This window comes from Trichosurus vulpecula, chromosome 5, assembly GCF_011100635.1.
Source record: "Trichosurus vulpecula isolate mTriVul1 chromosome 5, mTriVul1.pri, whole genome shotgun sequence".
In the NCBI taxonomy this organism is placed as follows: domain Eukaryota; kingdom Metazoa; phylum Chordata; class Mammalia; order Diprotodontia; family Phalangeridae; genus Trichosurus; species Trichosurus vulpecula.
Window position 1 is genome coordinate 126,795,296 of NC_050577.1, and position 27,681 is coordinate 126,822,976.

Sequence of the window (27,681 nt, forward strand, 5' to 3'; positions counted from 1 at the left end):
TCATCCGCTCCCTTTTAACTAGTCCTTAGAGCTAGTGATCAGAGCTAATGCTGACCTCCTGTCCCTGCCACTGACCTCCCGTCCCTGCCACTGACCTCACATCTCTGCGGCCTCAGTTTATTGCAGCTGTTTTGGGAGCAATGGATAGTGTGCTGATTTTAGAGTCAGTAAGACCTGAATTTAAGTCCTGCCTAAGACACTAACTGTGTGATCTTAGGCAAATCACATAACAGCTCCCAGCCTCAGTATTCCCATCCATAAGATGGGGATATAACCATCTAGTGCACAGGTTTGTTGTGAAGATCAAATGAGGTAATATATCTAAAGAACTTTGAAACCTCAAAGTGTAATATAAATGTTAGCAATTGTTAGTATTATCCTTATCATGGCACAGGAGAAGTAAATAGTCAATAATATTAATTGCTGTAGACTTTTGCTTAAGATTCAGAAAGAAACATACATTTTTTGATAATGGCAAATACATGAATTTGTTTTGCTTGACTATGACTATTTGTTGTGTTTGGTTTTTCTCCTTAAAAAAAATTCTGTGGGGAAGGGGGTGGAAGGGAAAGAAATTAAAACCTTATTAATGAAATAAAGTAAAAGAAATAGACTTTAAAAAATTAATAATGTACAAAGCTTACCTCTCATAAAGAAGGGCACTTAGTATTAAGCACCTGGGGTAGGGAAGAAAGATAAGGGAGATAAAGAAAGGGTGAGCAAAGATACTCAGAGATAAGAATACTAGCCACTACTGATATCTCCAGAAGGGAGGTGCCAATTAATGAAATTGAATAATTAAGTTACCAATCTGATGAGAATGTTTGAGAACCTCAGAAAGCCAGTTGGCACAGTGGCTAAACAGCTGGACCTGAAGTCAGGAAGGCCTGAATTCACGTTTAGCGTCAGACACTTTACTAGCTGTGGGATCCTAGGCTAGTCACTCAACCTTCTGTCAGCCACAATGCCCTCATCTATAAAATCAAGGTAATTAGCACTGACCTCCCAAGGTTGTGGTGAAGATTTAATGAGATAAAATTTATGAATTACTTTGCAAAATCAAAGTGCTATATAAATATATACACCTTATATATACCGTATTTTACCATGTATGAGATGCACCCTTTTTAGAAAAATTTGGGGTCTAAAAACTGGGTGCATTTTATACAGTGGTTGTAAATTTTTTTACTTGCATTTCCCACTTTTCATTGCTTGTTTTTGAGCTCATTGTTGTAGATTTTTTTACTTGCATTAACTACTTTTTCGAGCTTCTTGTCCTTGCACTCATTGTTTCGCATTTGTTACCGGTATATTACCATAGGTTATGTTTTGCCACGTTCTGCCCAGAAATGGCTCAGAAAAGATTTTCATACAGTGCTGAATTCAAGTTAAAAGTGATCCAGTTTGCAAAAGTGAAAGGAAATCATGCTACTGAACGTAAGTTTGGTCCTCCTCCAACTGAGAAAACAATCTGAGACTAGCTAGGGGAAGAAGAAACCCTACTGAAAACACCATGGCAGAAGAAGGCCATGAGAGGCAAGAGTGAAGAAACCAGCTATAGGCGAAGTTTGTGCCTGGGTGAAAAGATCCTGGGATAATGACAAGATTGAGATAGTTGTCAAGTCATTTAAGAAGTGTGGCATTTCAAATTCCATAGATGGAACTGAGGAGGAGGCAGTATATGCAGACAGTGATTCATCATCAAACACAGATGAGGTCAAACTGATGGATGGGAGTTTTGACAGTGATGAGGAGTTGTGTGAATTTTATGATGAATAAAACTTGAATTCAATAACTTTATGTAATACATTTTTTTTCAAATTTCGAGCCCCAAAATTAAGGTGCCTCTAATATATGGGGAAATATGGTAGTGTGTGTGTGTGTGTGTGTGTGTGTGTGTGTGTATACATATACATTCTTTTTCTCCTTTCTTCTTCCTTTTCCTTCTCCTTTTTTCTTTTATTCTTCCATCATCATCATTAATTATATCAGACAAGGCAGGGGTAGCAAGCAGGAGAAGGAGGCATCTGTAGAGCATAGATAGCCTATTGTCAGAAAGGCTAGCCTCCCCTGCCCTTCCCCAGAGTTTTGATGGGCTACCCTAGTTCCCTTGGCTTTGTTAATGTTCTAACACTTTCTCCTAAAACAAAGCACAAAAAAGAAAAAGAAAACACAATTTATTGTTCTGTTCAGTTTTGTTCTAGCAGATTGATCTGTTTCTCAGTATCTTCTCCTCAGTGATACCTATATCCTGTTACCCCAAACAAATATTGGATTATGGCACCATAGATTTAGTTCTGAAAGCCACTTTAGAAATCATTAAATGCAGCCTACTCCTTTTACAAATAGGGAAACCAAGGCCCAGGAAGTCAAAATGAATTACCCGGGATCACATGACTAGAAGATGTTTGAAGCAGGATTTGAATTCCAAGTCCAGCAGTCTCATCCCCTGTACCACAGTCTTGAATTTCAGAAATTATTTTATGAAAAATTACCCTTGTGAAGGGGGAAAGAAGAGAATAAGCATTTATTAAGCACCTACTATGTGCTGGTCATAGCACTAAGAGCTTTACAAATATTATCTCACTTGATAATTTCCCTCTTATTGAAAAATGAATAGCTTTTCAACACTGTTCAATTATATTTTTCACTCATGTGGTTAGTTTTTACCAACTACAAAAATGGCTAAGAAGGGTATGAACAGGGGTCATTTAACTTGTGCTATTGGGTTTCAACTGGTGTTTTCTCTTTCATGTTATTCTGAGTAACTACTCTTAGCAGATGACTCATGTAGAGGATTTAGTAGAACTTAGTATGTGTTCAAATGAATCTGGAGTCAAAGAAATTTGAATTCATATCTAGCCTCAGACACCTGCTGTACAATCCTGGGTAAATCATTTAACCTCTGCTTGCTTCAGTTTCTTCATCTCTAAAATGGAAGTTATAGTAGCATCTTCTAAAGTTCTTGTGAGAATCAAAAAAGATAATATTTGTAAAGCACACAGCAGCTGGCAGATAGTAGGCCATTTATATAAATGCTAACTATTATTAAGCGCACTCTTTTACAAAACTTTAATGGTCTTTGATGATACTATAAATATTATTTGCTAAATTAGCTAGACTTTGTAGTTAGTAAAGGATTTCACCTAGCAACAAAGACTTCCAGTTTGGTTCTCTGAGACCCCACTTCAGCCTCTGGGTCCCATGTCTTACAAGCATTGTTTGGGCATAATTATGCCATTGCCTACATGATCTTTTAGTCAAAAAGGAAATTTTATTTTTAACCAACCAGCTCTGAAGATAGATGTAGCTAATGTGACCAAAATTCAGACCCTGTGCAAGGTAGCTTAATTTTTAAAAGGAACATAGTCTGATTTGTAGTAATATGGTTATAACATGAAACCTCAAATTAAAATACTGCTCTATTTACTATTTGAATAACTCTAAAGGAAATATAAAACTTGAATTGTTTGAATTATGGCATGTTTTCAAGGGAATCTAGCATTAATACTACCTTTATCATTAACTCCAAATGTTTTATTTTTATTTTTTTAGGCATATATACAATATCATTTGAGCACCTACAGTGCTGGCACTAGATTTCTGCAACCTTTTTGGCAGAGTCCTCCTATTTGTTTATGGACACCTTACTGTGTAAATGTGACCAAACCCTATCCTAAGATGACAAGGTCAGAGGGAAACATAATCAGCAGTAATGTGCTTTGCCCAGTAGATGGCTCTGGCATTCCCCAGACTCAAAATGCCTTCTATATGTAGCTGAAAAAAAGTACAGCATATGGTAATGAAGGTGGCACTATTGAAGCATTTTTTAAGTCGGATGAAGAAATTTTCATAGAAAAACTTATGATACTTCAAAAAGAAGCAGAAAATTATTAAAAGGAGGTGAAATGGTGGCTCATTTTAGACTTGTCAAACTTGTCAAGGCACTTCATTAAATTAATATTAAGCCTCATTGCCTTCTGTTACCAGTATATGCATAATTAAAGATTTGATCTGGATTACCGACATGTCTGATTACATTTATAACTACAGATTAAATTTGAGGCTTAAAATTCAAAGTATGTTGACAGTCTTGAAGTATAGTTTCTATCAGCTCTATTGATTTTTTTGTTGTTATTTGCACGTTTTATATGTTCAGTGTGAAAACCATGTAGCAAGCAAATAAACATCAGATATGAATTTTTGTATATGTAGTTTTTAAAGTGATAGCATCCCATGATTGTTGGTTTGATTTTGACATACACATAGCTTTACTCCAAAAAGTATGACTGTGTCGTCGTAAAAACAAACAAAAGCCCTCTGGTATAAAGTGCTTTGAATCTTCATGGATTTGGTTGTACCATGAGTAACATCCACCTAAATTTAGTCATGCGTACTGCTACTTTCTACATTACATGGAGAACCTATAATGTCGACTTTATCTTTGTCCCTGTATATCAGTATCATAATGATATTAATCAGTATTATTGTGACGTTCTACTATATATTTTAAATAGTTTGAAAGAGATATAGAGTCATTGGTATAGGGAACTCTCTTTTTTACAGTGCAGGTCAGCACCTTCTTTGCAACTTATCACCTGCGTTGCCTATGGCACAAAAGTTTAAGTGACTTGGCCGGCATCACATAATATGTGTCAGGGGCTGTACCTGAACCGAGGTCTTCACAACTTCAAGGCCAGCTCTTTGTGTACTCTGCCACGCTGCTTCTCTTTGAAAAAGTAGAAATTAAAATCACTTTTGTTTTTAAATTTTCCTGTCAGTGCCAACTGAGATAACTATAAGCAGCATGGTATATCATTGAGCTAGAGTTAGAGCTACTAATCCCTGTTTTGGCTTGTATGAAAAGTGTATCTTTTCTCCCAAGGAAGCTTTGTATAGCATGATTAGTACCTAGGTGGGTTTCCAAGATATTAGGAATGGTAGATTAGAAATATTAACAGCCCAAATATTTAATTCAGCGCATATTCTCCACTAAAAGGGGAAAACACTTTTCCTCTTTGTCATTAGTGATGTCTTAGGGGGAAAAGGGATCAGAATCTCAAAGCATTTTAAAACTAGGAAGGACCTTGGACATCATCTATTCGAGGGATTCTTCAGCTTTTTGTGTATCATGAGCCCTTTTGGCAGTCCAGTGGAACCTATAGATCCTATCTAAGAACAATATTTAAAATGCATAAAATAAAATGCATAGAATTACAAAGGAAACAAATTCCATTGATACAGTTTTCATTTGTTTTTAAGTTCAAGAATCCTAGATTAAAAAAAACTAATCTAGTCCAACCTCATTTTTACAATGAGAACTGAGAAGATATGATGGAACTGAGGCTGTAAGGAGATTAAATAACTTGGCAGAGGTGAGTCAAGAAGCACTTACTAAATAAATTGGGACTAAAATAAATGACTCCTAACTCCCAACCTGATATCAAGTGTAGGATTTCAATGTATCACTATACCTACAAAGAATTCATCACCTAGTGTCCAACTTGATAGGCATGAGCATTTCTGTGCTTTGCTAGTCTCAATAATTAATTTGTTGCAACCACTGTACTCAGAACCTTTTCAGTTTGGGAGAGCCATCTAGAACTTTCCCTTCATTGGCAATCTATGAAAGCCCAAGACCCACCTCCATGGACTAGAGTAGGAAGTTTCAAAATCATAAAATTAAAAGCAAAATTAAAAACTAACTGAATTATTAAAGAATCCTCCAGTGAAGTATACAGTAAAGAATAACACTAGTAACATCATTTTGTGGCATGGTAGGATTTATTACACTGTTTATAAACATCAAAGATATTTAAATAGAATTCACGTGATAATATCTTTTGATTTCTCTGAAAAAGTTCATTTAAAAACTTACTTTCCCTTTATTAATAGTTATCACTTTCTTTTGTATAGTGCTTTACAGGTTACATAGTGATTTCTTATGTTTTATCTCTCTTAATGATAAGGAATCTAAGGCTTTTTAATATAATTTTTTGTTAAAAACAGGAAATATAAGGTTTTTTTTCCCACAACATGGCTAATATAGAAATGAGTTGCATGCCTTTGTATGTGTAATGGGTGTCATATTTATTACCTTCTCAACAGGTAGAGGATGTGGAGAGGAAGGAAGAGAATTTGGAACTGAAAATGTTTTGCTTTAATTTCAGTACCTGCTGTTAAGAGAAATGAAGCTTTATCTTTGACAACAGAGGCAAAAAATGCTTACCCAATTTCAGACCCATTTAAAAAAAGTTAGTCTACATGAAGGAATAACCTTGGCAGGGCTAGATGCTAAGTAGTACTTTGGTTTATATTTTAGCAGGAATTTATTTTAGCAGAGATTCTTGGCATATTACTGTAAGATTAATTTTAAAAGGTTTTAATTGCTAGGTATATTTTTCCTTTTCTAATTTAATTTTTTTAAAAAAATTAGCAAAAATCTATTTTTCCTCTCTTCATTTGCTCCTCCCACTGGGGAGAAAAAAGAAAAAAAAACCCTTGTTAACAAATATACATAGGGAAGAAAAACTAAATTCCACAGTCGCCATGTCCAAAAAGAAATATGTCTTAATCTGTACCTTTCTGTCAGAAAATGGGTAGCAGGCTTCATCATCCATCCTCTGGAATCATAATTGGCCATTGATTTAATCAGAATTCTGAAGCCTTCCAGAATTGTCTTTACCATCTTGTTGGTATTCTATAAATTGTCTTGTTTCTGCTCACTTCACTCTGAATCAGTTCATACAAGTCTTCTTAGCTTTCTCTGAAACTGCCCCCTTCATTTCTCATAGCATAGTAGTTTTCCATTACATTCATATGCCATAATTTGTTCAGCTGCTCCCCTAGTTGATGGGCATCTCCTTAATTTCCAGGTCTTTGTCATCATAAATATAGCTGCTATCCATATTTTTGCAGATATGAGACTTTTTCCTCTTTCTTTGCTCTCTTTGGAAATATAGACCTACCTGTATTATCTCTGTGTCAAATGGTATGCACAATTGAGTAAGCTTTGGAACACAGGTCCGAGTTGCTTTCCAGCATAGGTTGTACTAATTCGCAACTCTACCAAGAGTGTACCCATGTGTCTTTCTACAGGACCTCCAATATTTGTCATTTTTCCTTTTCTGACAACTTTGTCAATCTGATGGGTTTGAGGTGGAACCTCAAAATTGCATTAATTTATATTGTTCTAATTATTGGTATTTGGGAACATTTTTATATGACAATTGATATCTTGGATTTATTCCTCTGAAACTGCATGTTCATATCCTTTGACCATTTATCAAGTGGGGAATGGCTCTTACAGTTGTTTATATGTTTTTGAAATAAGATCTTTATCAAAGGAAACGCTACAAAGATTTTATTTACAGGTACCTTCTTTTCCTCTAATTTTAGGTGCCTTGATTTTGTTTATGTAAAAAAAATTTAAGTAATCAAAATTATCATTTTATATTCTGTGATCCTCTATAACCTCTATTTATGAGTTTTTCCTGTGTATATAATCTTTTTTATTTCTTTTTGATTAATTTATTTATTTTTACTTTTCAACATTCATTTCCACAAGATTTTAAGTTACAAATTTTCTCCTCATCTCTCCCTTACCCCCACCCCAAGATGGCATGTATTCTGATTACTCCCTTACCCCCACCCCAAGATGGCATGTATTCTGATTACCCCTTTCCCCAGTCTGCACTCCCTTCTATCACCCCCCTTACTTTCTTGTAGGGCAAGATAGATTTCTATACCCCATTGCCTGTATGTCTTAATTCCCAATTGCATATAAAACCAATTTTCAACATTTGTTTTTAAAACTTTGAGTTACAAATTCTCTCCTTTTCTTCGTCCTCACACACCCTCATTGAGAAGGCAAGCAATTCAATATACATGTATCATTACGCAAAACATTTCCATAATAGGCATGTTATGTAAAAGTAACTATATTTCCCATCATCTCCCCCCCATTTATTCTATTTTCTCCTTTGACTTTGTCCCTTTACAAAAGTGTTTGCTTCTGACTACCCCCTCCCCAAACTGTCCTCCCTTCTATCATCCCACCAACCCCCATCCCTTTCCCCCCTACTTTCCTGGAGGGTAATATACCCAATTGAGTGTGTATGTCATTTCTTCCTTAAGCCAAATCCAATGAGAGTAAGATTCACCCTTTCTCTTTCACCTTCCCCCTCTTTCCTTCCATTATAACAGTTTTTTCTTGCCTTTTTCATGTGAGATCATTTACCCCATTGTATCTCTCCCTTTCTCCTTCTCCCAATATATTCCTCTATCACCTCTTTTTTTTAAAAATTTATTTACTATATTTAGTTTTCAGCATTGATTTTCACAAAAGTTTGAATTACAAATTTTTTCCCCGTTTCTACCCTCCCCCCACAACAAGATGGCATATATTCTGGTTGCCCCGTTCCCTAGTCAGCCCTTCCATCTGTCACCCCACTCCCCTCCCATCCCCCTTTCCCTTCTTCTCTTGTAGGGCAAGATAAATTTCTGTGCCCCATTCCCTGTGTATCTTATTTCCTGGTTGCCTGCAAAAACTTTCTTTTTGTTGTTGTTTTTTGAATGTGTGTTTTTAAAACTTTGAGTTCCAAATTCTCTCCCCTCTTCCCTCCCCACCCACCCTCCCTAAGAAGGCAAGTAATTCAATATAGGCCACATATGTATCATTATGTAAAACCCTTCCACTATACCCACGTTGTGGAAGATTAACTATGTTTTGCTCCTTCCTAACCTATCCCCCTTTATTGAGTTTTCTCCCTTGACCCTGTCCCTTTTTGAAAGCGTTTGTTTTTGATTACCTCCTCCTCCCGTCTGTCCTCCCTTCTATCATCCCCCCTTTTTTATCTTCTTCCTCCTTCTTTCCTGTGTGGTAAGATACCCAATTGAGTGTGTATGGTGTTCCCTCCTCAGGTCAAATCCGATGAGATCAAAATTTACTCATTCCCCCTCACCTGCTGCCTCTTCCCTTCCTATAGAACCACTTTTTCTTGCCACTTTTATGCCAGATAATTTACCCCATTCTATCTCTCCCTTTTCCCCCCTCTCAATATATTCCTCTCTTATCCTTTAAATTGATTTTATTTTTTTAGATATCATCCCTTCATATTCAACTCACCCTGCACCCTTTGTGTGTGTGTATATATATATACCTACATACATACATACATAGATACACACATATGTATATATATATATATATATATATATAAATATGTATACACACACACATATATATATGCATATTCCTTTCAGCTACTATGATATTGAGGTCTCATGAATCATACACATCATCTTTCTATGTAGAAATGTAAACAAAACATTTCAACTTTAGTAAGTCCCTTATGATTTCTCTTTCTTGTTTACCTTTTCATGCTTCTCTTGATTCTTGTGTTTGAAAGTCAGATTTTCTATTCAGCTCTGGTCTTTTCACTGAGAAAGCTTGAAAGTCCTCTATTTTATTGAAAGTCCATATTTTGCCTTGGAGCATGATACTCAGTTTTGCTGGGTCGGTGATTCTCGGTTTTAATCCTAGCTCCATTGACCTCCGGAATATCATATTCCAAGCCCTTCAGTCCCTTAATGTGGAAGCTGCCAGATCCTGTGTTATCCTGATTGTTTTCCCACAATATTCAAATCATTTCTTTCTGGCTGCTTGCAGTATTTTCTCCTTAACCTGGGAGCTCTGGAATTTGGCGACAGTGTTCCTAGGAGTTTTCTTGTTGGGATCTATTTGAGGAGGTGATCTATGGATTCTTTCAATTTCTATTTTGCCCTGAGGGTCTAGAATATCAGGGCAGTTCTCCTTGATAATTTCTTGAAAGATGATATCTAGGTTCTTTTTTTGATCATGGCTTTCAGGTAGTCTAATAATTTTTAAATTATCTCTCCTGGATCTATTTTCCAGGTCAGTGGTTTTTCCAATGAGATATTTCACATTGTCTTCCATTTTTTCATTCCTTTGGTTCTGTTTTATAGTATCTTGATTTCTCATCAAGTTACTACCTTCCACTTGCTCCAATCTCATTTTTAAGGTAGTATTTTCTTCAGTGGTCTTTTGGACCTCCTTTTCCATTTGACTAATTCTGCCTTTCAAGGCATTCTTCTCCTCATTGGCTTTTTGGAGCTCTTTTACCATTTGAGTTAGTCTATTTTTTAAGGTGTGGTTTTCTTCAGTATATTTTTCAGTATTTATTTGGGTCTCCTTTAGCAAGTCATTTACTTGTTTTTCATGGTTTTCTCGCATCATTTTAATTTCTCTTCCCAATTTTTCCTCTACTTCTCTAACTTTCTTTTCCAAATCCTTTTTGAGCTCTTCCATGGCCTGAAACCAGTTCATGTTTTTCTTGGAGGCTTTTGGTGTAGGGTCTTTGACTTTGTTGACTTCTTTAGGCTGTATGTTTTGGTCTTTTTTGTCACCAAAGAAAGATTCCAAAGTCTGAGACTGAATCTGGGTGCGTTTTCGCTGCCTGGCCATGTTCCCAGCCAACTTACTTGACCCTTGAGTTTTTCGTTGGGATATGACTGCTTGTAGAGCAAAGAGTGCTTTGTTCCAAGCTGGAGGGGATGTGCTGTTGATTTCAGAGCTATTTCTATACAGCCAGCTCTGCCACCCCAGCACTCCTCCTTCCTCAAGAACCACCAACCTGGACCTGACGCAAATCTTCAGCAGGCTGTGCACTCCTGCTCTGATCTGCCACTTAATTCCTCCCACCATGTGGGCCTGGGGCTGGAAGTAACTGCAGCTGTAGTTCTGTAGCTGCACCTCCCCTGCTGCCCCTGGGGCAGTGGCCGAACCACGAACTCTGTCCCCTGCAGCTTTTCCCACTAACCTTCTCTGTTGTCTTTGGTGTTTGTGGGTTGAGAAGTCTAGTAACTGCCACAGCTCATTGATTCAGGGTGCTAGGGCCTATTCTGCCTGGCTCCTGGTCTGGCTGGTCCTGCTGCCTCCCACGCTGAGCTCTGCTCCCCTCCACTCCATGTACAATAGACCTCATCCAGTGACCATCCAGACTGTCCTGGGCTGGATCCCTGCTTCCCTCTGCTATTTTGTGGGTTCTGCAGTTCTAGAATTTGTTCAGAGCCATTTTTTATAGGTTTTTGGAGGGACGTGGTGGGGAGGTCACGCAGGTCCCTGCTTTCCAGCCGCCGTCTTGGCTCCACCCCCGGAAGTCCCCCCCTCTGTATATGATCTGAAAGGTTATTTTCTTTCTTGTTCCTCCAATTTGTTTATGATATGATCTTTAATCTCTGAGTACCCATTTGGAGCTTATCTTCATAGATGATGTGAGATGTTGGTTTATTATTATATTAGTTTCTGTCAGACTTCTTTCTAGTTTTCTCAAATGTTTTTCGTCAAATAACAATTTGTTACAACAGTTGTCATTGGGTTTATTGAACACTAAGCTGCTATGCACACTTTCTTCTATAAGTTCTATAACTAATCTATTCTTCTCATTAACCTCTCAATTTAATACTAATGTTTTGGAAGAGCAAGAAATATTTAATAAATTTTAATAGCCTATGAGAAGTCATAAAATTATTAAATGCAAGAGGACAAAGAGAATTTTAGTATCCAGTACAATTCTTTTATTTTACCACTCAGAAAATCGAGACCCAGTGGAATTTAAGGAACATTGGTTCAATTTCATAGATTATATACACTTTGGTATGTTCTGTTTTTCTCCCACTCTCCCAAACTCCCCTTCTCTCCCTCCGATTCTTCCATATACACGACACACACAATTGCTCAGAAAAATCTCGTCTACTGTATGCCATATCTAAAAATTTTGGATGCATAAAGTCTCTAAATCAATACACAAGTCTTACTAAAGACTGTACATATCACAGATATGTTTTTGCATTTTCAGATACACATCTTGTCTGTGGAGTATCTCAATATGGTACCATTGCAAATGCCAACTTTTTTCTCATTTTCTGGGTCGATTATGGCCTTAGTATGAGCTGGACGATGGGTTACATAGTCTTGAACTATTTTAGAGAATTTTAAAAAAAAATACTGATAAGACTGTAGTTTGCATAGCATTACCAAGACCTCCTCTTCAGAGTGTGTCCAGTGTCCCTGAACCCCTTCTACCTCTTCAATTCCCAATGTGGGGTGGTTTTATGTGTGGTTCTGTGACTTTTCTGAAAGAATTAAAATGTATACAGATGCAAGGAAGAGTATCTCTAAAGGTTAGCTTTCAGAAAAGCCATTATATTTGAAATCTGTTGTGGCCTCTGTGAAACTGAGTGAGTTTGCCGGTTACAGATAACTAAGCATATAATGGTGAAACAAACCAGGAAGATACCTAAAAAAAAATTGGATTTCTGTTGGTGAATAAATGAATGACTAAACAGAAAGGCATTTATTGAGTCCTTATTATGTACAAAGTACTCTAAGCTCAGGTACATGAGTAGTAAAGCAAGAGAATCTCTGCTCTCAAGAAGCACCCATTCTAAAAGAGAAAGAGAATGCATGCAGGTGATTTCTATTTTAAGTCCTGAGGTAAAAGCATGCATTGCAGCAGCCACGCAGAGGGTAATGCATATTCTTTACTGTCATTTCTATTAATAAAATGATGTCTCTTTCCTGCATTGAGCTATCTGACAGTGCAATGGACTTTAATGATGAAAACTTTCCTTTCTAGTTCTTTAGAATCTGTGACTGCCAAGAAATCGGGGGCTACAGCAATTACAGAGGTAGATGCCAAGGCTCATCCCTAGATGGTGGCCGATGGCTGCAGTTATCTGGGGGAGGGGTGGCATGGTATGTTGCTGTTCCTAGGGTCTTAGGTCTTTTGTGTCAATAAGTGCATATGTCTACTTGATCTATGGAAACTGCTGCTTACACAGTTTTCAAAGTTCATTTATATACCTATTATGACTATTCAGTGGCACAATTTAAACAGATTTTTCCACCCAAGTCTCTTCTTTAATTTTATTGCCTTATCTAGAATCTCTTGGAATCTTGTGTTGAATTTTGTTTTTGTTTTTGTTTTCATCTTGATAGTCTGCTTCTGTTAATATTCAGGATTGTGCTTCCTTTATATGAGGTCTCTTTTTAAAAGGAGATGTTCTTATAGGTAAGAAAACAGCATTGTCCTTATTCATTTATGTTAAAATGATTTGAGAAGAAACGGAAGCTACAAAGGTTATAGGTAGGTCTGTTGAGAAAAAAAAGTGACTGAGCTATCTTAATGGAGCATCAAGGTTATATTGTTTAAAAATAAATAAGCAGTCAAGTTGACCTTTTTGAAGGAGTATCTATGAGTTTATATTACTTATAGAACTCACATGATAGCCTATTAGAATGAATTTAACTATTCTTTGTTAAAAATAATTAGATTACATCATATTTCTACCCGTAATAATTATACTAGAATTTTGTATACATGTGTTTTTGTTTGGTAAAGATTTATGGCTCCCTTCATATGTCAAAAAGTACAAAAAAATTAACTAGAGGCTATTTGCTTCCAGGTTCCTTATCACTCAGGTTGTGGTGCTGTCTTGAATCAGTGTCTTTTCTCATCCCTATTTGAAGACAAAAAAAAAAAAAAAGAAAAAGAAAAAAAGGCTTAATCTTGTGGGGTTAAATAAAAGAAGGAATGTAGTGAAGGGAAGGTTCCTTTCATTCAAGCAGCATAGGATGTGGTGCAGTGATGACTGAAAGTGCCTGAGGGCATGTGGTCCCTATTGGTTCTCACATTGAATGCAATGATGCCCACAGATAGCCTGTATTGTTGTCAGTTAAATGGGATCATGAGTGTCTGAAAGGTGTTTGAGAATGAACCGAAAATCATTTTCACAAGTGGATGATTACTTCTGCCACATGTTAACCGAACTCTATCAGAATGGCCCAGCTTTTTGAGCCTGCATTAATTGCTCTTTCAACCTTGACTGAGGATTTTCTTTAAGAAAGCCCTTTCCAGGTCTAAACTACTCCATGTATTGATTTTTTTTCTTTCTGTATTTTTTTCTTTGTGATAAATGAAGGCCTGTAGAAGTAAAGGTTTCATCATTCAACATGTAGATTGATTGTTTCATTTCTTAGAATAGAAAACTAGACTCAAAATGATCTGCAAAAAGTAATAGCCATTTTCCTTGGTGTTTTTTTTTCAAACAATGAATAATTCCTGCATTCTCAGTACACAATTATGTTTTTCAACTATTCATTAGTGCTGATTTTTCATCACAAAGTAAAACCATGAACTCTCACAGCATGGACTCAGTGCAAATAAATTGTCACATTCTCCTTCCTATTAGAACTGTGTGCCACCACCATAATTGAAATGAAACTACAATATTTAGTAATGTGTTTTGGGAATTTTGTGTGTGTTGAAGTATACCTTGCAAAATCTTGGAAGTTGTAAAGGGCTTAAAGAGAACTTTAAAAGTATTTAATGGATAAGTATCTAATTACAAGGATTTAACTTGATAGCTGACTTAATAAAGATATGTTCCATTTTAACTATATCATAGTTATAGCCCATTAACTATTTCTTTCATGACTCATGAATACTGATTGAGTTTGTTGAGGTTGAAATGCTTTTCTGTTAAAGAGGATGAGTTAAATCATGACTCTTTAAACTCTAATCAGAAAATTAATTATAAAAATCCCATTAACTTTTGTGAATTGTAGTTAAATACATTAACACAAAGTAGGCAGTATTTATAGAATAGGCTTAATCTGTTAGAGAAACTCAACCATCAGAATCCCATCTCCTTAACTTTTTGTTTGAAAGGGAGGGCAATCATAGGACATTCTATTTGGATTTAATTTTTATAAAACACTTTCAGTGGCTTATTCTGATATGAATAAGTACTGAAGGTGACTTTATTCTGTAAATATTATAGGGCAGCTAACATGATTGAAATGTTACTTCCTCCCTTATTAAAAAATGGTAACCATTCATAAGAAACAAAAATTAGTTTTTGTTTTGTGTTGGCCTATTGTCTGTCTAAACATCTTCCTGTTAGGGTTTGGACATATTTAATGAACTGTACTTTTTGAGATAGATGCTATTGACAATAGCCTTTTCAGTGGAATAAAAATAATTGAATTGAAAGCAAATTATTAATGATTATCCATTTTTAAGAAGTGGCCTTCGTTGTTTAAGAGCAGTCATATTCATTTCATAGAAAGTTTATGGAGACATTTCCTTCAAAAATCAAAGCTGTTAAAAGTGACAGTGGTATCTATTTCAGTGTGGCTTAAGGTATTTAAAAGAAAGTATAGAAGCATGTTGGTGTTGTATAGGTCATTTCCATGGTATAGGGGCAGAAAAGTGGACCTTAGTTTGTTGTGTGCCTTGTTTGTGAAATTCTAGGATGTTCTCCCATTGTCCACTAGAAACAACACTGGAAGAGGGATTAATACTTTAAGATTATGGCTCTGTGTTTATAGTGATTTGTAAAACCAAATGCTGTGAAGCTTTGCTTTTCTGTGTTAAATCCTAGCTTTGTATCAGTGGCACTAATTTCTTTGTTACCTAATCCTATGTAAGAAGAGCAGCTTTTAAAGTTAAGCAGGCAACTTTTTATTCAAAGGGAGAAACTCCTTAATACCTTACTTAAGTTGGACTTATTGACAAAGGTAACGAAAACACTCACAAACAGTTTATCCAAGGGGATTTAAAAATACTTTTAAAAAAACAGCTTTAGCTGAAGGAACATTTTGGTGGTTGGGAAAGGTTATAAAGACAGCATAGTTTTTAGGGCAAGAGAGTCTGGGAAATATGCACCTGTAAAATATGATGTATATTGAGGAACACCTTTTTGTTCCCATTACAATTATCACCATGAAAAAAAAAGTAATTTCAATCAGGGATTTTCCCCCAGGAGCTACACTTTGAGTTATAGTAAAGCATTAAAAGCAACTGTTTATTTCTATTTTGTGAGCTATTATCAATCTTTTTTAATCCCATCCAAGCCACTTGCCTGTGTCTTTTAAATTTAAGAAATTAGCAAGAGGGGGAGATATTGTTTGCATGAAGTCAAAAGTCAGTTGGTATATAACTTTGATGAAAAAGAATAAATGTTGAAAGCTAAAGAAAAGATGCTTTCCTTTTTGAAACAAGGTGAAAAGTACAAAGATTCACATCTCACATTAGAGTATATTTCTTTCCTGCTGTGTAGTAAATACTTATTTTATTGAATAAAAGTATAAACTGTCACATAAAACTCAGTTTGCCTGGTATTTGACAGGTCTGATTTACACATTTTTGAAAAAACTTTCCTTTTTATTGAATTTAGATTAATCATGTAGCCAAGAAGAGGATGCAGATTACATTACAGCCTCCAAAGTATTTAGGGAGAATACCTAGCAGTCCTATAAAAACACAGGCCTGTTATGAACAGATCCATAGAACTCAGGCCAAGCTCCCAGGAACAGGTATAATATTGCATTCATTGGGAAGGACCAGGCTTCACACTGTACTAAATTCTCACTTGTCCAAAATTCAAGCAACAAGAAAGTTCTAATACAACCTCTTTCTTTTTTGCATGTTCTACCTTCCACTTTTGTGAGAATGAGATAAATGGCAAGTCATCGTACTGACGTCAGGAAGTTTCTTTTGTTAGAAATCCCTGATGGCATCATTTCTTGTTATTTTTCTTTGTCTCTCCATGAATAATTCCTTGAACTATCATAGTCTCTTTCTATCTGTGCTCATTTTACCTTTCTTACTAGAAAGTAATCTCCATGAGGGCAGCAGTTGTGTTTAATTTATCTTTGTATCTCCCTTAGCACTTGGAACAGGGATTGGCAGACTGCAATCCATGGGCAAAATCTGGCCCACAGCTTGTTTTCACATATCCCATGAGCTAAGAATGGTGTTTCCATTCTTGTGAGGGGAGCATGGTGGGGAGGGGGGAAGAGAATGGGTTCTCTTTTGGAGACTCCTTCTAACAAGCTGAAATCAGAGGATGCTAAAACTATAAAGAATTGTCCCAAGATTTACACTCTTCACCCAGTTTTCTTGAAATTGGTATAACCTTTGTGGCCTGAAACTGTCACCATTATTATAGACTATATAAAAATATCCAGTGGGCCAGATTTGGCCCATAGGCTGTATTTTGACAACCCCTATTCTAGGTGCTAAAGGAGATACAAACACAACTAAATTTTATAAATGTAAAAATCAGTCTTAGCACCTATTCTAGGTGCAAGAAAGATATAAAGATAAATAAGCTTTAAATTATAAAAACTATTCTTAGTTCATGGATTATGCAGAAACTGGTGATGGATAGGATTTGTTGATTGATTAAAGGTGGTGCTTGTTTAAGGAACCCAAGAATATGAAGAGGCAAAAGTGGAGAGAGACAGAGACAGAGGGAGAGAGAGGGAGAGGGAACGCATTCCAGGCCTGAGAAATAGTTACAACAAAGACACGGAAATGGGAGATGGAGTATCTTATATAAAGACTAGCAAGAAGGCTCATATGACTGGAACATAGAGTCCATCAAGGAGGGTTATATGCAGGAAGATTAAAAAGATGGGAAGCTCTGTTATGAAGCTTTTTAAATGCTAAACAGAGGAGTTCATACTTGATCCTAGGGGAAATAAAGGTTCCTTGGACTTTGTTGAGGGTGGGGACAGGAACAGTGGTAGTGACATGATCAGACCTGTACTTGAGGAAAATCCCTTTAGCAGCTGAGTGGAGGAGAGAGTAGAATGAGGAGAAACTTGAAGCAGAGGAAATAATTAAGAAATTATTAAAATAATCCAAATGAGAGACGACCAGAGGCCTAAACTATGACAGCGGCTCTGAAGAGTAGAAGCAACAGGGAACCATGTGAAAGATGTTTTGGAGGCAGAAACGATGAGATTTGGCAACTAATTAGATATGTGGGATAAATGAGAAGAAGGGTTGAGGCTGACATGAAGGTTGTGAACCTGGGTAAGTGGACAGAGAAGTGCCCTATGAAGTAGTAGACAAGTCAGGGAGAAAGGTGAGTATGGAACATGTGTGGAGATAATGAGTTCTGTTTGCAGGCTCTTTCTAACAAGCTGATAATCAGAGAATGCTGAAGCAATAAATAATTCTCCAAACAGTTGTTCTTTACCCAGTCCTCTAGAAGTTGTTATGATCCTTCTTGCTAACGAGAGCCTGAAATTCCACCAAGAAATAAAAATGATTTGGGAATTTTTTTCTCAAACTCCAGAGCTTTAGAGCATCTAGAAAACTAGAAACCTAGTTCATCTAGTTAAAGCCAGTACTGATTTATTTTATGATGTAATCAATATTGAGACAATCTCCTTATTCTCATGAACTTTTATTTGGTCAATTCAGAAGACTTCATCTTGTTAGTATAATTCCGTTTTCTTACTCTGTCCTAACCTGTTCACCCTCTGGCTCTAACACATTTTTTTTTCATTTTTAAGAGCTTCTCTAGTGCATGAGAATTACTCCTATATTAATAAAATGGAAACTGGACTTTGGTACCTGATGTGTTACCTCAGAACTTAATTTTCACACTTGCAATCCAGAAAACTAAACATTACTAAAACAATATGTAAATAAGCTCAAATTTATTATTTTAATTTGTTCTTTTATGGATTGCAGTATTCTCTGGTGAATTTATATATTAATTCACAAGTTTGAATTAATTTTGCTTGATTAGTATTTATGCTTCTAGAGGATAAGAACCATATAATTAACTCACTATAGCCCTTAGGTAGTACCTTACTTATGAGAGAGCACTTAATCTCACTTTACAATAGTGATATTTTAAACCCACTTGTCTGGGCCTTAATAAAGCCCTTATGTCAGATTTCTGCCTAGAAGCAAATTCATAGGATTATAGGATCATAGATTTAGAATTGAACATGACCTTAGAAGCTATCTAATCCAACCCCCTCCTTTTGAGGTCATTTTTCTCTTTGCTCCTTAATTCTGTCACATCTTGTCACCTGGAGGGCTTCATCTAAAAAAAAGACCAGAAGCCATCTCTTCCTCTATCAGGTGTGGAATGCAGCAGCATCAGATCGTTCAACTTAGCAGACCATAAAGAGACCCTCAGCAGAATAGTCATACATGGCTGAAAAAAACAGTCCCCAAATCTCCCTCATGGCCAACTAGAAAGGTAGTTGTGCATACTCTGAGGGAGTGGAGAGAGAGAGGATACACACTACTTATTGATGAGGAAACTGAGGGTCAGAGAGATTATGTGACTTGCCCTGGCTTAAAGAGCCAGTAAAGTGGTCATTGCACATAGCAACCTGTTCTGTTGAAAGAATTTTCCATTCAATTAGCTAAGTGAATCATAGATAGTATGTCGTCACCAAATAGCCCAGAGATCACTGCCTGAGCTTCTGCTTTAATTATAATTGTTCATCCACTTTCAGCCAACCTTTGGTTCCATTTCTAACCTGTCCAGCTACAGTTCCATCTCTGTTTATCCAATGTTGCTTCTGACAGTCTTACTTTCAATGTTGTACTTCTCACTGTTAGCAGGACTTACCCTTGACTTGTTTATAGTGTTACTATGGCTTATGTCACACTTACTGCCTTCTACTTTCATGAGACCCAGTTATCCAGCCACATGGCAAAGTGAAACAGACTTGTAGGTGTTAGGAAGCAGTCTGTGGTCACAGAGATTGCTCGGAATGTTCTCTGTGTCCACTATGTGCCTGTTGATGTACACATAGCTCAAGTGGCATACGCTTGGGGAGGGCATCACTTACATCTCTTGCATTCAGCTGTCAAAGTCATTGCTTTTAACCCAGTAGCTGAAGCTTAGGCCTGTGCATTTCAAAGGGGAAAAACACAAGGTAGAGAAAGGAAGAGAACAACCAGGCACAGAGCAATGGAAATGTAGAAAAACATAATATTTAGAGAGTAGAACAAAACCAGGGTCAATTAGGGAGAGCATAGGACTTAAGTGTTCAATAAGTGAGAGCATTGGCAATGGCTATGAAGAGATTTTTTCCCATCTGTCTTATCAAGATACCTCCAGTTGTCATTAAGTACATTTTCCTCAAGCTCCAGAGAGTGAGGGACCAGAAGTGTGTGAGGGATAAGACGGAAGTAGAACAGCTTTCTAAGAAAGAAGCCATAATGATAAAAGAAAATTCAAAATAGGTCTTGGAGTCAACTTTTCCCAGTTCAACACAATTCAGGAAGCATTTATATAGTAAAAGAAAGACACTGGTGATAAAAAGATTGATTATAATATGACCCCTGCCTACAACAAGCTAGCAGTCTAACAGAAAAGTTAAGATAGATTCACAGATAAATAATCACATAAAAGAGGTGCAAAAGTTTGTCATAAATATGAAGAGGTCACTTAAGTCAGGGGAATCATGGAACCTCATGGAGAGAATAGAATCCGAACCGAATCTTGAAGGATTTCATCAGGAAGAAATTCAGTCAGGAAATGCATTTAAGCATAATGGATACTGTGAGTAAAAACACAGACCTGGAAGAGAATGAACAAGTTCGGGAATGGTAAGTAACCTAATGTGGTTAGGACATAGAGTTGATGGAAAGGAATAGTGCGAGAGAAGACGAGAAAAGGCAATTGGAAGCAGATTATGGTAGACACTCGCACCTTTCTTCTTGACTACATTTCTTCCTAATGAAATCCTTCAAGGCCCAGTTCAGATTCTGTCACCTCCATGAAGTTCCGTGATTCCTCAGCCTTAAATGACCTCCTCATATCTATGACAACCTTTGGCACCTCTTTTATTCAGTTCCAGGCAAGGAATTTGGAGAACATTTGAAGCTTATTGAGCAGGATTACATGATCAGAATTCCAATGTTAGTTCCCAGTTTCAATGCAGCAAAAGTTAAAGACTACAAGGTTAAATAATTGTGATGCTATTTTTAAAAATCCTTCATTAAAAGACTTTAGAAACTAAATGTTTTATATCTAAAATGGGGATTGGAGGGGGAAAAGCATTTATATAGTGCCTGCTATGTGCCAGGTACTTTATAAAGATTATCTCACTTGATCCTCACAACAACACTAGGGGGCAGGTGCTATCATTATCCTTCTTTTACAGTTACGGAAACTGAGGCAGACAGTGGTTAAGTGATTTGCCAAGAATAACAGTAAGTGTCAAAGGACAATTTTGAACTCAGGTCATCATCCTGACTTCAGGCCCAAGATTCTATCCATTGTACCCCCTAGCTAAAATAAAATGTTTGATCAATTAATAGATGCTATTTTTATTTTGATGTCTAAAGATAACGTAAATAAATTAGGGCAACGTGATAAGTGTCTTAATGTGAAACCTTTATTTAAGAAATTAAAGGGGTTGGGGACCATGAAAATACTAAAATAGCAAAATTCCATATTTTTGGCTTTCAAAATAAGAGAATATGACTCAAAATTCTTACATTTTTACTAATAATAAATTGTCACCAAGTGGGAGATTATGTTTATGATTTTTATGGCTTAATTTTAAAATACCTCCATTATAACTCATTTTTTAACCTTTCATGTTCTTGGAAATAGTCAATAAATATTTATTAAGCATTTGGTATGTGCCAGGCACTGTACTAAGTACTGAGTATACAGATAAAAGAGGAGGGGAGTAAAGTTCCTGCCTTACCATGTTCATGGAAATTCATGTTTTCAGGAGGGAGACAAGACAGAAGAAGTACAGCCAGCTGGGAAGCTGTAAGTTCCTGCCCTAGGCACCCTCTTTAAATGAAGGATCTGGAAGGAACTTTACACTGCCCATCCTCCAGTTTCTACAATTATCTCTCTTTTTGAAGTTAGAGTAATTGACATTTCAAATGGTTATATGCTGACCATTTCCAAAAGTTTAGTACATTGGTTTATTAATATCATATTAAAATAAAAGAGGAAACAATGTTACAACTGAAATATAATTATGGATAAATTGAAATTTTAAAAAAGTTCATCTTCAGAATTTCAAATGCAGCTCCTAATCTAAAAATAAATGGTTATAACCTAAATGTACTCAAGTTGTACATAAGTACAATTACATAACACTCCTTTAAAAAAAACAAGGATGGTTTAAATAATTGGACAGATATACATTGCTTGTACTTAGGCCGTGTTCATATAACAATAATGATAGTGCCACTTGAATGTAGATTTAATGATGTTATAATCATTATAATAATACGTATAATCATAATAATTATAATGATGTAGTACTTTATAAAAGTAGACAAAATAAAATTCATTCAGAAGAATCAAAGGTCTAAAGTCTCAAAGGAAATCATTTTTAAAGTAAGAATGAAGAGAGAATAGAACTTCCAGATCTCAAATTATATCATAAAGCATTATCAAAAGAAATGTTTTTCATGGAGAGATTTACATGAACTGATGCAAAGTGAAATAAGCAGAAGCAGGAGAATGTTGTACACAGTGACAGCAATATTGTATGATAATCTACTATGAAAAACTTAGGTATTTTCAGGAGTACAATAATCCAAGATAGTTTGGTAGGACTTATGATGAAAGGTGTTGTCCATCTCTGCAGAAATACCTGGTAGATCCTGAATGCAGATCGAAGATACTTTTTCTTTACTTTATTTTTCTTGGGTTTTTTTGTCTTTGTTTTCTTTTACACAATGACTTATATGGAAATGAATTTTGCATGACTACACATACATAACCTACATCAAATTGTTCGCCTTCTCAATGGGTGGAGAATTTGGAATTCAGAATTTAAAAAAAAAATGTTAAAATATTTTTGCATGTAATTGGGAAAAATGAAATATTAAATAAGATTTTTTAAAAGAAATATTTTATCATTGGCATTTCTATATATTACTAACAAAGCCCACCAGCAAGAGATAGAAAGAGAACTTCCATTTAAAGTTACTGTAGACATTATAAAATATTTGGGAATCTACCTGCCAAAACAATCCTGGGAACTTTATTAACACAATTACAAAACACTTTTCACACAAATATAGTCAGATCTACATAATTGGGAAAACATCAGTTGCTCATAGGTAGGCCAAGCTAATATAATAATAATGACAATTCTACCTAAATTAATTTACTTATCCAGTTCCATAACAATCAAACTACCAAAAAAGGATTTTAAAACACTAGAAAAAAATAATAACAGAATTCATCTGGAAGAAAAAAAGGTCTAGAATATTAAGGGAATTAATGAAAAGAAACTCTAGGGAAGGTAGCCTAGCTACACCAGATCTTAAATTGTATTATAAAGCAGCAATCATCAAAACTACTTGGTACTGGCTAAGAAATAGAGTGGTGGATCAGTGGAATAGGTTAGCTATGCAAGACACAGTAGTCAGTGACTATAGTAATCTACTATTTGATAAACTCACAGACCCCAGCTTCTGGGCTGAGAACTCACCATTTGATAAAAACTGCTGGGAAAACTGGTAAATAATATGGCAGAAACTGGGCATAGACCAACATCTTACATCATACACCAAAATAAAGTCAAAATGGGTATATGATTTAGATATAAAGGCTGATACTATTAGCAAATTAGGAGAGCAAGGAATAGTTTACCAATCAGATTTTGGAGAACAGAAGAACATATGACCAAACAAGAGATAGGGAACATGATGAATTGCAAAATGGATGATTTTGATTACATTAAATTGAAAACGTTTTGCACAAACAAAGCCAATGTAACCAAGATTAGGAGGGAAGTAGGAGGGAAAGAATTTTTACAAAGTGTCTCTGATAAAGGCCTCATTTCCAAAATGTATAGAGAACTGAGTCAAATTCATAAGAATACAAATCATTCCTCAGTTGGTAAATGGTCAAAGAATATGAACTGGCAGTTTTCAGAGGAAGAAATTGAAGCTATCTGTAATTATAATATGAAAAAAATGCTCTAAATCACCATTGATTAGAGAAATGCAAATCAAAACAACTCTCAGGTACCATATCATGCCTATCAGATTGGCTAACATGACAAAACAGGAAAATGATAAATGTTGGAGAAGATACGGGAAAATTGGAACTCTAATGCATTGTTGGTGGAATTGTGAACTGATTCAACCATTCTGGAGAACAATTTGGAAATACCCCCAAAGGGCTATAAAAATGTACATACCCTTTGACCCAGCAATATCACTTCTAGGGCTGTATCCCGATGAGATCATACAAATGGGAAAAGGACCTGTATGTACAAAAATATTTATAGCAGCCCTTTTTGTGGTAGCCAAGAACTGGAAATTGAGGGGATGCCCATCAATTGGGAAATGGCTGAACAAGTTGTGATATATGAATGTAATAGAATACTATTGTGCTATAAGAAATGATGAGCAGGTAGACTTCAGCAAAACCTGGAAAGACGTATGTGAACTGTTGCTGAGTGAAGTGAGCAGAACCAGGAGAACGTTGTATACAATAGCAACCACGTTGTGCAATGACTGACTTTGATAGACTTAGCTCTTTTCAGCAATGCAAGGACCTAAGACAGCTCCAGGAGAATCATGATGGAAAATTCCATCCCCATCCAGAGAAAGAAATATAGAGTCTGAATGCAGATAGAAGCATACTCTTTGTTCTCTTTTTTTGTTTTGTTTTGTTTTTTCTTTCTCTTGGTTCCTCTCATTCATTCTAATTCTTCTATACAGCATGACTAATGTGAAAATATGTTGAATAGAAATGTATATTTAGAGCCTATATTGGATTGCATGCCATCTTGGGTGGGGAGGGAGGTGGAAAAAATAATTTTTAAAATGCAAAAAAGGAAATATTTTGTAATGGTCTAAACTTAGAAAAATAGATAACTGAAACATTCTCAATTGAACTCAGGAACCCAATATTTAATAAACTTGTGAATATAAAATGCTTTGAGAAGAACTCCCTATTTGGCCAAAACTACTGGGAAAACTGGAAAGTAGTTTGGGAGAAAATGATTTTTGATCAGTATTTTTTGCCATATACCACAATAAGCTTAAAATGGATACATGACATGTATATAAAAGTACACACCATTAAAAAATAGAAAAGAACCAAACCAGTTACATTTCACAGCTGTTGCTAGGGGGAAATTTGTTAACCCAAGGATAGAAGTGAACACACAAGATGAGATAAATTTCAGTTATGTGAAATTAAATAGCAATTATGAAAACAAAATCAATGGAACTAAAATAAAAATTGAAACTGTCAATTGAGAGTAATATTTGTATGTTATCTCTAAGGGTTTGGTATCCAAAAAGTGTAGAAGATTTGAATTATCCAGAGCACTAAGAAATTCACAAAACCAGCATGTATCAGGGGCCTTAATTGAACTCAGACCTTCCTGGCTTCAAGATGAGCTCTTCGTACTCTATGCCACATTGCCTTTTAATAGAGAAGTAACACAAACATATAGAACCAAGAACAATTATACCAAAGACAAGTGGTCAAAGAATATGAGCAAATTGCTATCAAAAGAGTTGCAGAGTAGTAATAACTATTTGTTAGATAATTCCACTAATAATGAAATAAATGAATGCAAATTAAAACCGCTTCAAGATTTCACTTCAAATCCAGCGAACTGGCAAAAGGTGGACAAAGTCATTACTGGATTGGCTGTGGAAATATAGGGATACTAATTCACTGCTCTTTGAATTTGTCCAGCCATTATGGAAGGTAATTTAGAATTTGAACTGAAATGCCTGTTCTCTTTGGCCCAGAGATTTCACTACTACTCAAATAATCCCAGGAAAGTTAAAGACATAAAAAAGGTTTCATCTATAACAAAACATTCACAGCAGTACTATTTGTGGTAGCAGAGAACTATAAACAATTGAGGAATAACTAAATAAATGCTATATGTAATGCAATGAAATATTACTGAGTCACAAGAAATAAAAAATAGGAAGGATTCAGAGAAGCATGAGGAGATTTATTTGAAGGGATGCTGAGTGAAGTGAGCAGAACAAGGAAAACAATATGCACAATGACTTAAATGATATAAGTGGAAAGAACAACCAAAAAAGATAATGAAAGCTATGTGATTTTTTTTGAGGGGGGAAGGCAGGGCAATTGGGGTTAAGTGACTTATCCAAGGTCACACAGCTAGTAAGTGTGTCAAGTGTCTGAGGCCAGATTTAAACTCAGGTCCTCCTGACTCCAGGGCTGGTGCTTTACTCACTGCACCACCTAGTTGCCCCAAGCTATGTAATTATAATATCAAGCATGGTACCAGAGAAAAGTTAAGAAAATAAACCATCTCTTTTCCAGAGGTGGGGGAAACTCTTGTTATGAAATATTCAAATATATGGTCAATTTACTGTTTGGTTTTGCTGACCTCCTTTCTCTGTCTTTTTTAATTGTTTCTTAAAGGCCGTAGGGTAAAGGTGAGGATAAGAAAATATTTGGAAATGAAAGTAATATTAAAAACAGAAAAAAATCAATAAAAACAAGATAAAAAGAAAGTAAATTTGTATCTTATAAAAGTGATTGTTCAATAATACATCATAAAATATGATATGCCCTTCCTACATGATTTTTAGTCCTACTTGTTTCTTGGTAATCTGTAGAAAGTGATTCATTCCATCATTCTCAAATGTCAGACTACATGACACTGAATCAGAAGGGAAATATGCACTATGTTTACATTTACTTAATTTTTAAAATGAGAATATATCTTGTTTGCTACCCATTCTCATCAATTCATTGTCATTCTCTGTTTGTTCTTCTCTTACCTCTTCATTAGTAAATGGATCCTCTCTTAGCAAATAAATGCAATCTTGATAGGTAAAAATTCTGTAATAGACATTGTGAAAGTTTTTGTTACTGTTGTTCAGTTGTGTCCAACTCTATGTGACCCCATGGACTTTTGTCCATAGAATTTTCTTGACAAAGATACCGCAGTGGTTTGCCATTTCCTTCTCCAGCGTGCTCCCATTTTACAGATGAGGAACTGGGGCTAACAGGGGTTGAATGACTTGCCCAGGATCATACAGCTAGTAAGGGTGTGAGGTCAGATTTGAAATCAGATCTGATTCCAAGCCCAGTGCTGTGCCACTTAGCTGCCCATAGGAAAAGTAGTTTTGACCAACATGTAAAAGCATGGTACCCTTATAAAGTCAGTATCTTAATTGTCTTATAATTTTACTTTTTAGCATATCACCATCAGTCATGGCACATAATGATTTTCTAAAGTTGAAGATATTATTATTCATATAGATATACCAAGCATAATATTGCTTAGTATCATTTTAAAATGATAGGATTGGGATAAGAAGTAAAGAAAACTCTTGGATGACAAAATTCCTTCTATCAATAAAGGTCCACAGGGTCACAAAGCCAGTATGTTCCAGAAACAGGATTTGAACCTGATTAAGTCTTTCCAGCTTTGAGGCTAGTTCTCTACACTACAGGATTGTGGCTTCCTTTATAATAATGACGATCATAATTATAACCAAACACAATAATTATGCACAATCTCACTGTAACATCATTCAGCCATGTGCTAGAGGCACAAAATGAATATTTAGCATGATCTGAGCTAGTATTTGGAAAGAATCAATAACAATTTGTCCTCTCTGCATATCTTCTTAATGTCACCATGTTGCTTAATGTGAAGGCATACAAACCAGTATTATAGAACTAACTGCCTCCTGTAACATCGTCTTACTCAAACTCATATTTTAGTGGAAATGATTAATGATGTAGGAGGTGTCTGAATGTTAAATGCTTTCTGAATACAGATCCCTTCTATATGTAGCTATAACTGATATCATGACAAACAACTTATTA

The 27,681-nt window shown here is 35.8% G+C and overlaps 1 protein-coding gene across 6 annotated transcripts in view; it reads left to right on the forward strand.

The window, feature by feature from the left end:
- CADPS2 (calcium dependent secretion activator 2) overlaps window positions 1–27,681 on the forward strand; it is a 730,659-nt gene that overhangs the window by 453,802 nt on the left and 249,176 nt on the right. The gene's annotated exons all lie outside the window — the stretch shown is intronic.